The 12,997-nt window shown below is 38.6% G+C and overlaps 1 protein-coding gene across 5 annotated transcripts in view; it reads left to right on the top strand.

The window, feature by feature from the left end:
* The window catches only part of LOC135216896 (uncharacterized), a 198,156-nt gene that overhangs the window by 76,670 nt on the left and 108,489 nt on the right, over positions 1-12,997 (top strand). For 4 of the 5 annotated variants that reach the window (XR_010314954.1, XR_010314953.1, XM_064252430.1 and 1 more), the window contains exon 2: positions 644-746. The gene's annotated coding sequence lies outside the window, so the exon portion shown is untranslated. Of the gene's footprint in view, positions 1-643; positions 747-3,337; positions 10,590-12,997 lie in introns of those variants that run through there. The other variant, XR_010314955.1, reaches the window with a different exon arrangement.

Raw genomic sequence — 12,997 nt, 5'->3', positions numbered from 1 at the left:
CAGTTGTAATTTTGTAAATAAAAGTGCAAAGAAATAATAGAAAAAACATCTATACGTAACCCAAAAAAGTTACTGTATCTTCGATCACAGTAAATTTACGTAAATATTTTACAACAAATATACTCAGAATTTGTTATTGATTTTAGTTCGTATCTGTTTTGATATTGTGAGAGCTGTAATTATAATTTTACAAAAATTAAATTAATTATTAGAAAAAACCTGTACGTATAACTTGGTAACATTTATGATTGTCTTGTAAAAGAGGCCTCACAAGTTGTAAATATACGTTGTCATTTTCAACTTCTCGTGAAAGGTAGGGAGAATTTTAAAAAAATATTTTCTTACACGATGTGCATTTGCATATCTTCCTCTGTCCATTAATGTGTTTTTTCTTTAAATTGGCCTACCTCAAAGTTTCCCTGGCCTGGGGTGCTGCATATTATTTTTTTTTTTTAGCCCAACTCTTATAGGTTAAATTTTTTTTATGTTCAGTATGAAGTTCTATGCAATTTTTGATAGTGAAATGTTTCCGGTAAAGTTAAAGTTGATTATCTATTATAATTATGTGTACATACACATAAGTGCATTAAGATCACGTTCTAGGTGAGCTTAGTTGATATACAGCTTAATTTTACTTTCACAGGTACAAACCGCTTTGAACTGCCACAGTTTCGTCTGAGAAAGACCAGCATGAATTGGATATGTGGACATAAGTCACATCAAAGAATGGCACTCCAGTAAACCAGGTACAGTAGTCATTGTATTACCTAAGAGATGATGTCAGAAGCCATGTTTGTCACTGAAGTGTATACAAGTTATTTAGTATGACAAATTTGATAATTTCTCTAATTATATAATTTGTTTGCTACATTCCACCATACAAACTCATTCTTTCATACAGCAACCTATTCTGTGTATGTGCATATTTATACTGAAGTATAATTTATTGTCTTATTAGAGTTAGTGAGACATATTAAGTCTTACTAATGCCAGTGAGACATAGTAACCAAAAATTAACAAAAGATGATATAATTTTGCCTACAGATATATGAGGAATACCTATGTTGTGGATTAAGACCCTGACTTTCCTATTTATATGAAGTCACAAGGTTTGCTTGACAAGTTTGCATGTGCTGTCATGTTAGGTCCATTTTGTATAATTTTTCATTTAAAATTTTCATTGTGTTCATACTATCTGTACATATTTAGTGATTATCTAATGTTTCAGCATGATTTCTACTTTGTTTCTTTGCCTATTCTGTGTTATATCAATATTTGATGCTACATACTTGTAATAGCCATATCTTCATTTGGTTATTTTTGCCAAGATGCTTCTGAAATGAACTTTAGTTTTTTTTATACATGGAACTTAAATGGTATATTAAATTTTCCTTCATTGCTTCAAGATTTTATTATGCTGATGTTGTAGTATTTCAGAAGATAAAATACTATAACATAGGTAGGTGCTGAATGAACCCCTGGGTTCCAGTGCTTGTTTTTAAGCCTAAAATCCATATTCCATTCCTGGCATACATAGTTTGCCCTTCTTGAAATAATGTCTTCCCAGGAGTCTGATCTTTTTACTGTATACAGGCAGTCCCCAGTTATTGGCAGATGTTCCATTCACAGCGGGGTGGTGATAAGCAATAATCGCTATTAACCGAAACTTGGTGGCTTATAGCGACACGTTTTGGTTACTGGTGCCTCTCGTTAGGTATGTTATGGTGGCGCTGATAATTGAAACTCTGCCCAATTTGGCGCCATAAATTGGCTATTTTATGGTGCTAGCCGAGCACCACAGAACCTGATCGCCATTAACTGAGTTGCTGATAAGTGGGGACTGCCTGTATACTTGCATATCATGTTACTTTTGAAAACTAATTTTAACCCCTTCCCTCTCACATTTTTATACCAAATTCCAGTCTTTATGAAGCATATTTTTTTATTGTTTATTTCTAAAGTATATGCTAAAGTGATAAATCACCTGGAATATTTCTTGAGAAAAAAAAATTTTTTGGTCAGGATAGTCGTCAACTATTACATAACTTCTCAAGGTCGAGTTTTCTTGGAAATTATAAAAAACCAAGGAAAATAAAAATTAAAGAATATATTTATTGCATTTTCACCTATATTTTTATTCTCTTATAATTCTTCAGTATAATCAAATAATCTCACATGATAAATACAGGCTGTGCGGGAAAGGGTGGTTTATCATCCGAAATTATTATTCTTTGCCAGCCTTGGTTATCAGGAATATTATCATCATCATCTGAAGTATCAGAGTATTCTGACATCGTATCACCATCACTTTTGCTCTCTGAATCGTCCATTCCATTATTATTATACTCTGTATCACTATAACTTCTCATGATAGTTGTATCAATAATAATAAAATAAAAATCCACAAAAAACAATAGAACTCCTGACTGATGAAAGGATGCATCTCAAATGGCCAAGCGACGCCAAGATAGCTACAATTTTCTATAAGAAGGCACTTATATCCATAGAAAATGGCTTTCTGATTGTGGGAGACTAATATAAACAACAGCAGAGTTTATTCGGAGTTGCTAGGAAAGATATAACAGAATTTCGAGTATACTCGGGCTTACTGAAGTATGACGGTTATCTTAAACCCGAGAATACACGGGGTTGAGCGGGAAGAGGTTAAGGGGGGTCACATCATACACCAGATATGAAATTAGCAAATATAATATTCACATACTACATATTAGTATCGTATTATAAAATACAAACATAATGAATATGCATCTTTTCCATGGATCTTTTAAAAAGTTATGCTTTCCTTCACTGTATCCAATAATAATGTGTGTACATATTTTCATATTACCATCGTATAGTATTATAAAATACAAACATAGCAATCAGTGTTTTGGTATGGAAATCAGCTGAGTGTGATTATAAGGTAAGTTTATTTTGCCATGTTGAACTGAAATCAGAGCAGTTTTCTTGCTTCTATTTAGCATAAGTGAATTTCCAGATGTATACTCTATTTATATGGGACAAGGTTACTTAATGTTATATGGGACAAGGTTACTTAATATTATATGAAGTGTTTTCAGGTTGAAATATGACTTGAATACGTATCGTTGTGAAGAAACTTTATAATTTTTTTCGTTATTAGATGGCGCTGGGGGCCATGTTTTAGTAAAAAAAGTCAACAGATTCTGTTTACTATTCTTATTTGATTTCGTCATAATACTTATGCATTATGCACGAGCTTTACATATTTATCTTTTATCAGTGAAAACAGTAAAATGTGTTCTTTCATGCCCAATAGTTGTGATTAAAGTAAGTTTATCTCACTTTTTATTTACAGTCGAGTTTGATGGTACATACCGAAGTTAATGGGAGTTTCATCCGTGTTGCCGTTGCACGATAATAGTCTTTAGCAGTTGAACATTGTTTTCTCAGCATTAGCTACAATTGTTGCTTAAATTTAACAGTAGTTATATTTCCTTGCTGATCTTTTCTCCATATTCAGCAAATAAGGATATAATGTAGTAATGTAAAAATATATCAGTCCTATTCTACTTAATGTTATTTGTAACATAACTATGGCAATTTTTTACCATTGTCGATGGTTGAAATGCAAGCAAAACACTTCTTATCCGATTCGGTTGTTCATAGCAAATCAGCTATTTCTCGTTTGGTTGTTTATGGCTCTATTTGTTTACACAAGTATAACTTGTTCCTATATGATATGCGTACAAACCCTCGGTCCTTTACATAATTACTTTCAGCGTAGGTTGGAATACTGCTGTTAAATTCTTGAACAAGGTGGTTAGGCATAATAACTACTGTCTGGTAGGCGGGCAGGCCTGCCTGCCTGGATGTAAACACTCCACTTTGCTTTCTTGCTGTGATACTGGTCCTGGAGTGTGTGTACTTTTTCACTACTTGAAATCATATTAATTTGTTGCAGTTATCCTGGAGTTTCGTCACTGGACAACGCCTTTGTGGCTGCCCTGTGAATATTAGCTCTGCTTTTGCTAGCAAATGTGCCTCATCCTGTACAAGAAGTCTCGCAGAGTTTGGAGAGGAAGAAGTCGAGGAGGAAGAAAGCTCGTCAGGTGTCGTCATCTTCCTCTTTGTAATCATTATATTTTTCTTCAACCTCTTCCCCTTTTGACTTCTAAGGCTCCCTGCTGAAAAAGGAGAAGGTAGTCTCCCCCCCAAGAAGTCTCGTCAGTGGACTTCTAAGGGTCTGCCTCCTTGAACTGTGGGGGCAGTTGGGTCTTCCGCTGTCTTTCCTGTTCCTGAAGGAACAGGAACCGTCATGCTGTCCCCAGGGCCTAGCATGTCGGGAGCCGTAGAAGCGTAAACTTCGGTTCGCACTGCTGCTAGTCCTAGAGGTTATGCCCCTATGACTAGTTCCGTGTCGGGCGCTCGTTCGCGAATTTCCCCAAGAGCATGTAAATCTACGGATTCGTGCGTATCCAGAGTCAGTGATGCTGAGTCTGCTGACCATCACTACTCTGGCATGGAGTGGAAGAAAGGAGTGAGTTGCTTAGGTGTCTTGCGCCTTGTTGGTGATAGCTCTCGCGGTAATTGCTTGGTTCCCAGGGTTGATATGACAGTTCCGCGGGACCGTGCATGCAATGAGACCTGTAGGGGATCCCCCATTCGGTCCTCTTGAGAGGTTTCTGCCTCAACAAGGACTTGGACACGGAGGACGGTACCGACCCTTTCCAGTCAGGTGCACACTCAACCCCACCCAGATGACGGTCATGTTTGCGTGACTGACTGGTCTCGGTGCCGACGAACGTTTTGCCTGCCGTGTGAGAGTTTTGTAACCCTCCTCAGGAAAGCGTTTCTCCAGATGATAACGCTTTCCTAGACTTGCGTTGGCGGCCATCACCGCAGGTTGATGGCTGCCTGTGACTTGCTTCTCCTGCTAGTTCTGCTAGCAAGGCGAGCGAGAGCATCCAGTCTTCCTCACCTATTTCCTCTACTTCCCATGGATGTGCCGGGAGGGGCGAGGTGAATAGGAGGTATCCTGCAGAGTGCTCTCCGTAGGATTCAACGTTGGGGTACTAAGTTTCTGAAAGGACGTATGTCCATGTCATTGGGGAAGAATCTCCCTGATGATCATAAGACGAAATTCGGGAATCTCGCCGAGTGCTTAAATTCTTTGGAATTTCTAGCACTCTCTGATTGTTTTGGTCTTCTACGGTTTCCAAACACTCCGGCGAGATGAGAATTCCTGGTAATCATTACTACAATACCCGGGAATCTCGCTGAATGCTTCAATTCTTTTAAATTTCTGGCATTCTCAGTGTGTTATGGTTTGCTATGATTTCCAAACACTTGGGCGAGACAGACATCCCCGTTAACTGTTATTACGAAAATTGGGAGTCTTGCTAAGCCATTAAATTCCTTGTGAACGCCAGAGTGATTTGGTTTTCTGTGATTTCCAAACACTTGGGCAATGGCATTCCTGAAAGGTATTACAATAATCGTGAGTCTCATTGACTGGATCCCTTGGTTTCGTGGGCACTTACCAAGTGCTTGGCTTCATCATATTGCCGAGTACCAGGGCGAGAGAAGGGTCGCTCGATTATTGTCTTAAAAGGGTCGGGTTTTCTCGCCAAGTGTGGGAATTCTTATGAATTCTAACGCTCGCTGAGTGCTCACTATTACGAGTGCAACGAGACGATTCTTTACCAGTACAGATGAGTTTGTTCCTTAGTCTGGTTTGGAGTTATGCAGAGCTTGGAACTGCATGCAACACCTTCTGGGTGAATGGTCAAAAGTACCGTCTTCATGTCTTGGACTTTTGGGTCCGAACACATAGGACAGCAGACACAGAATCCCTCTTTATTCTTCTTCTCAGAGCTTTGGCCTCGAAGAACAGTTAATTGGGAAGAAGTGATAGTCCTTTGTTGATGATTACCACTCATAATTATGTAGTGGTGATCTACTCAGCTCACTCGACTCTGCTCGACCAGACGCTCTGCTGAGTCTAACAAACGAACTGTCTGCTCTTGATCAGTGTGGTTCCTTGCTATGACAGCACCCTCCCTTCCCGTGTTGCAGTGAGTTTTCACAGGGTCATCGTCTTTTGTCTTCATCATCTGTCGCCTCCTAACCTCCCTCTTTAGAGGGTTCCACGTCCTAAGAAGAGGAAGGTATTCTCCACCCCTTAAGAAGTCTTGCCTCGAGGCTTCTAAGTGTCTGCATCTTTCCCAGGGGAGGAAGTAATTGGCTGTCTCCCCAGCTCCTTCCGGAGTGGGAACTTGGACGCTATCTACAAAGTATAGTGTATTGGGAGCCCCAGGAATTCGAACCCATGTTTGTTCTTCTGTCTCTGTTTCCCAGGTTGCTGCACATGGAACCGGGGCTGCGTCGAGTATACTTCTGTACTGGTCTCTCAGAGTGTACAACCCCCAAGGGGGGTCGTACATCCACAGTCAGTGATTGGTAGTCTTCTATCCATCATGATAGTGATGCAGAGTGTGAGAAGGGACCAAGCTGCGTTGGTGTCTTGGACCCACCTGCGAAAGCCAGGCATGGCTATTCTTATTCTTCAGGTGCCAAGATCGATGTCGCTGTTCCTCGGGACAAGGCATCTGGAGGAGATAGGAGGATGTCCTCTGTGTTTTCCTCTTTGTGAGGTTTGATCACAGAGAAGATAGATGTGTAGCAAGACGTGGCAAGTTCTCGCCAGCTTTTACTGCATTCATCTTTACAGTTAAATTTCGCTCGCGTAAACGAAACTGTTGTAGGAAATGAATGATTCATTTAACAGTGAGAACATTGCAAGTTCAGAGGAAAGAGGGCAAGAACAGTCAATCCTCCTCTCTTTTTTCCTCTACGTACTTCCTGGTTATACCGGAATGTACGTACTTCCTGGTTATACCGGAATGTACAAGGAAATAAGAGGAATTCTATGGAGTCTGCTCCTCAGAGTCAAACCTGAGAGACTATGTTTTCGGTTCAATCTTATGATCTTACCGAACATACGTCAATCTGTTCAGGATGGATAGCACTGAGAGGTTTGAATGCCTCTCCAGTTCTACTGTTTTGGAAACAACCAGTTCAGCTTGAACTAGTCGTCTTCAGTATCCTGTTATCACCATAGAAGTCTTCCTTCTGGACAACTTCACCTTTGCTCTCTTCATTAGAGAATGAAGGAGGTCTGCTTCCAGTCCTTATTCTTGTCCCTCGAATGAAGAAGAATTAGGCTGGAGTGTGATATACAGGAACCTACAAATATACTAGTATAGTTTTCTTGTGACATGCTTCTGTTATCAGTTGCATCATCCAAGTAGTAGGCGCATATCTGTAAGTTAATTCTTCTGGTAGGTGACCGAGATGAATAGTACCTTCTCTTAATTAACCTGAAACTCAGGACAGCCTTTTGGGCCTCCCAAGAGTTACCTGTTTTGATTTTGAGATAACTAGTGGTATTGTTTCCCAACAACACCACAGTATTTGCAATATAACCGAACAGGAGGGTTTTTTTCCCTCCCATTTCGGTTAAAATGCAGATGCTCGAGTGTATTTTCTTTTTGATGCCCATCTCTCATGCGCCATATTTGCTATTGCGAGAATTTTCAGACAGATATATCTCTTTAGATTTGTTATCTTTCTGTTTACCCCACTGTATAACAGAAGTCTGTAGCCTAGTCTTCTGTTCCATCGCACCTTTCCCATCGGCTGCTACGATGACGCAGAATGATTTTCTTCAGACAATTTGAGTTTTGTCTTCTAGTAAGCGTATCCTAATTTTTAGGGTGTTCAATTATTTTTTGTTCACCCCAAATTATAAATTAAAAACGGAACACTGCCTTTTCCCCGCCTGACTAGGTCTGCTTCTAAAGTAAATAGAAACTTCCTGATCCAACCCACAAGGAGCAGTTCTTCAGGCAGCCTAATCCCTGTTTTTATTACTGAAAAACTTTCCGCTTTCATTGCAAGCTCTGACTTTCTTGCTGAGCAGCAATGAAATGGCGAAATAACTTTTTCAGTCCTCTGTAAAACAACAGGGATTAAAGCCGTCTTCACTGGTTGGTGTCATTGATTTGAATTTTTCTGTGATCAGAATCGTGAGAGTTAGCTTCTCTTGATTCAACTGTGAAGACGTAGGTCCACATTCACCTTAGTCATTCACTAGTAATATAGTATTTTTTCTCCTTAGTTGAGATTCAACTACTGATGAGAAACTTGTCTTGCCATCACAGGGACCTCAGGTTCTAGAAGGCACTTGACTCTTGTCTATTGTGTGCATGCTTTGCAAGAATCATTATCTTGTCTCTCAACATCATTGGCGAACAAGATAGATGATCTTTATGGTTGTTCTCAGCATAACCCTTCAAAAAGCAGGTGTCACGTTGTGACTATGTCTCGGATGCACGGCAGCGCAATCAGTCAGCATCTGTTGACGAGTCCGAGGCCTTCTCTTTGTGATCTGCGCTGTGGACTTTGTATTGGTTGATGCAGATCAGTCATTACTTTTTCCTATTGGTGTGTTGCTGTACCTCTGAAGGATGAACACCATTCATTGAGTGTCGATGCCTTCTTCCACTGCAGACTGCCAGTGCAGAAGTGTCCAATGACATGTCTTTCTCCGTATCTTATGAAATCGTAAGAGACTTCTCTGCAGTTGGATATGTCCAGTGGCTGGGTACATTTCATCACTCCGAAGAATATGTTGGACTGGAAGATAGATGAGGTCTCATTGCTACCATATTTATATCTTTTTTTCCTTCGGGTCTGCCACAGGTTCATGGATGCTCACAGGTTGTGTTTGTGTACCCGGCTCCTTCAAGAGGACAAGTTGCATCTCGCCTATGGTGTGCAGTTCTAAAGGTAAGAAGGATGCGAGAGTGACTAGCCTCTCCACCTTCCCCTCGTCCTTCTACTCCTCTTCCTTCAGGTTGAGGATAGGACTTGAACTTACACTGGCTGGTCAGGAGATTGATGTGGTAAGCTTACACATCGATCTTCTTCTCTATTTTTTTATCAGAATCATAGAAGCAATTCCGCTCCTTCCTCTAGCAAGGGGAGGAAGGAGACTGGCAATAATGCAAACCCTTACCAGAACTTTGCATTAATGCCTCCGACTCTAAATATTCTTCCCAGCCCTTTTTCGGATGAGTTACCATTTCTCACTCATTTGGAAAAGGCCCAGAAGTCTGATTCTTGATCATGTAGCTCTTATACTCCAATCAAGTTGTCAGAGGCAGGTCACTTCTCCTTGCTCTTAGACCAGGAGGAATATCCCAGGTGTGCAGAACTCCAGTCAGTTTTAGAGGCTTACTCACATTACTCCCACCAATCAGTGAGTCTTCCTTATGTAAAGGACCGAGGGTTTGTATTTCGTATAGGAACATATAACAATTTTTGGAAGTAAATTGTATTTTTCCTAACTATACAAACCTGAGGTCCTTTACAGTAATGCCCACCTCATGTCACGCCTCATTCGGAATCCTGGGCTGAAAGTTTACGTCTGGGCAGGTGGGCCTACCTGCCTACCAGACAGTAGTTACTGCCTAACCACCTTGTTCAAGAATTTAACGACTGTATTCCAGCCTCCTCTGAAAGTAATATCTTATGTAAAGGACCTCAGGTTTGAATAGTTAGGAAAAATACAATTTACTTTTAAAAATTGTGATATTACTAACAATACTTTTAGCATTCTCTTTTACTTTTTTAACTTGCGTAACTAGAAGATGGGATAGATAAAGAAATGAAGGAAAAGAAGCTATCCTATTGTAATTTGGTCCCAAAAAATGAACTTGCATTATACACGAGATACATGATGAAATGATTTTTTAAGGGTGAAAATTTGGGTGTTGCATAATACGTGAGGTAGCATGATACATAAGTACAGGCAGTCCCCAGTTATCAGTGGGGTTTCCATCCTTGGCGGCATGCTGATAAGCGTAAACCACCATGAGATTTGGTTAATGGCATCTCTGCTAGGTATGTTATGGCGCCATAAATCTCCGATTTTATGGCACTAGGCAAGTGCCATAAAACTGGATTGCCATGAACCGAGTCCGCCGATAACCGTGGACTGCCTGTATATATAGTAGTTTCTTCAGTTGTAGAGGGCAATATAATTACAGTAATCCTTTAAGGGCTGTTTAATTATCTGCACTATTAATAAAGCCAAGGGCTGCCGGATAATGATGAAATCTGGATAATGGCGAGTAAAAAATCTAGGGGTGTGCAAGGGCAACTTCCTACCCTTCCTCACTTAACATCACTTAATATTCTCATGTACAACAACCATCGCACTTAAAACTGAAGGCTTTATACAAAAAGGAATTACAGGTATCTGTCTTGAAAACAAAAAATGCATCTCCCCTTTTCTCTCAACAGAAAAGAGCAACTCCTTCCTCTCTTGTACTTGCCAGCAAAATATCAATAAAATGTTATTTCACTTACAGAGTCCATTTATACTGTGTTATTATATTGATCTATTATTATTGTAATATGTATAAAAAAAATGATTGTCCAGCCAGTTATAATGTTTTCATTCTCAGAATCAGCTGATTTAGCCTGCTACTGAAAGAATTAGAATTATTTTTTGTTGCTGAAGTGAATAAATGTATCATATAATGGAATTATTATTTTGGATTTTCTACATAGAAGTAAAATGGGTATATATTTTACTAATGTAAACATACCTGCCCCTCTCTCTCTCTCTCTCTCTCTCTCTCTCTCTCTCTCTCTCTCTCTCTCTCTCTCTCTCTCTCTCTCTCTCTCTCTGTGGTTGATAAACAAAGTGTCCAAAAATTGCTAATTTTCGATTATCAGTGATTTTATTATCACCAAGCCATCAGAACAGAGTCCCCCATGACAACTGGGGACTGCTTGTACATACATACATTAATTTTTTTTTTTTTTTTTTTTGCTTTGATTTACTGTACAGTTTTGTTACAAGTTTATTGACTATGTATGATTAACACACACAACAGTGCACAAGATAATATTTTATCACAGTTGATTACATTTATATTTTGGTATTTTCTCTAATCATATTTAATTATTTAGGTACAGTAATTAACTCTACTTGTGAATTCTCTATGTTTCCCCTATCTAATGTAGGAAGAAAATGGGACAGCTTGAATATTGTATGAGAGAAAATAGCTATAATAGCTATGCCTGAATATAGGAGAACTTGATTAGTTTCCACACGAAGCTGTAAGCCATATATAAACTATTTACCAATGCTGATAAACCGCTTATCGATGCCAATATGTAAACTGCTTACTCCTGCCAAAAGTCAAATACTGCCACTGGAAATCTGGTTGACGAGGTCATGGGCCAAGAACTGTAAAACTGGAACGCTGTTAACCGACGTCACCAATAAGCGAGGACTGCCTGTAGTATTTGGAGATGCCACAGATTCCTTGTTTTACAGTCTTTGATTGTTTTTACTGGTTTTCCAGCTAGCACTAGAAGATTATCTCATTGTTAAGACCGAAGGTTTGTTAGTTAAGAGAAATACAAATTGATTATAAAATGTGTAATTTTTGAACTGTTAAATTAGGCAGTCATAATGATTTCAGTTTAAGGTATATTTGGTGTTTGAATGATTTAAATAGGCAGTTATAAGCGTTTTAAGGGGAGTAAAGAACGTTACATGCGATTTCACTTTTCACGGGTGGTTGTGGTCCCTAACCCCCACAGATACAGGGTGTTGACTGCACTACGTAGTTTGGTTCAACTCCTGCCCCGCAACTGCTACTGATAGAAAGGGTTTCTTAAATCTTGCATGTAGCCATATTATATTTAATTGATCTTGATAATGTGTTACATGTGGTGCACTAGCACTGCACAGGTACTCCTCATTAACGACGTACTTGGTTTATAACAACTCGGATTTACGACGACAACATGAGGAGAAAAAAAAACAACCATAAAATGAAAATAAAGACATTGCCAATGGTGGCCAAGAGAAAGGCTATTCAGTGCCAATAACCTAGCCTAGCCTAGGTTTTGAAAACCTTGAAATCTATGGCTAAAACAATAAATAAGGCTTAAACATATTTTTTAAAGAAAAACTATGCAGTTCAACCTCTTAAAGCTGGCATTCTATGGTCCGGAACTCCAATTGTTCAACTTGATTCAGCTGCCATTAGTTCATTGCGAGGTTGAGTGGGTGGCGCCACATGTTGTTTACAACTTCAAGACAGCAAAAATGATGCCATATCTTCTTTGTTTTTGTGAGAATAATTCTTAGTAATGAAAAGAAAATGTGTGAATTCTTAGTAATGAAAAGAAAATGTGTGAAATCAATTATGTTTCTTATATTAACTTGAAAATAAATATATTTTTTTTACATATTCCACTTGAGAAGTCTCTACCAAGTCAATCCTTTTAATCAAAATGATGAGACATTTGGCATGCATGAATTCCTTACTCTTAGTATGCTTACATGTAATACAGTTTGATAATTTTTTATCCAACTGTGTATTTACATTCGTATTTGATATGTCAACCATGAGATCAGAAGACACTAGAGGTAAGAAGTGCAAGCATAAATCTTTATCAATGCTAGAAAATGCTTATCCCATTAGCAAATAGTTTAGCGTTCACTTTTGTCAGTAGATGGCATTGTGCTTTGTTTATGTTTTGACGGTGACATTCAAATACCCTGTGATTACCAAAATTCATTCATTATTTTTTTCATATCACTACCTTCTACAATAAAAATAAATGATAAAGAAACTATTAAAATAAATGATAAAGAAACTATTTGCAGTAATTATGAAATACCGTAATTATGGAAGTCACTGGTAAATAATGTGCAGATTCTGAGAAAAGTTTAGTACTGTATTGACTTAGTATTGTATTGACTTTCTAGTAGGCTAACTTGGGAATGTAGGCTAAATGTGTTAAAAGTACACTATTTTAAAGAAAATTATACAGTATGAAGCTATAAATGAAAGGAGTTAAAATATATGAGTAATAATATGATAAAAAGCATTGTCAGAACTTTGCCAAGTTGTAGGCTATGTTG

Source organism: Macrobrachium nipponense, chromosome 6 (genome assembly GCF_015104395.2).
Source record: "Macrobrachium nipponense isolate FS-2020 chromosome 6, ASM1510439v2, whole genome shotgun sequence".
Classification (NCBI taxonomy): domain Eukaryota; kingdom Metazoa; phylum Arthropoda; class Malacostraca; order Decapoda; family Palaemonidae; genus Macrobrachium; species Macrobrachium nipponense.
This window is presented reverse-complemented; position numbering and strand designations above follow the sequence as displayed.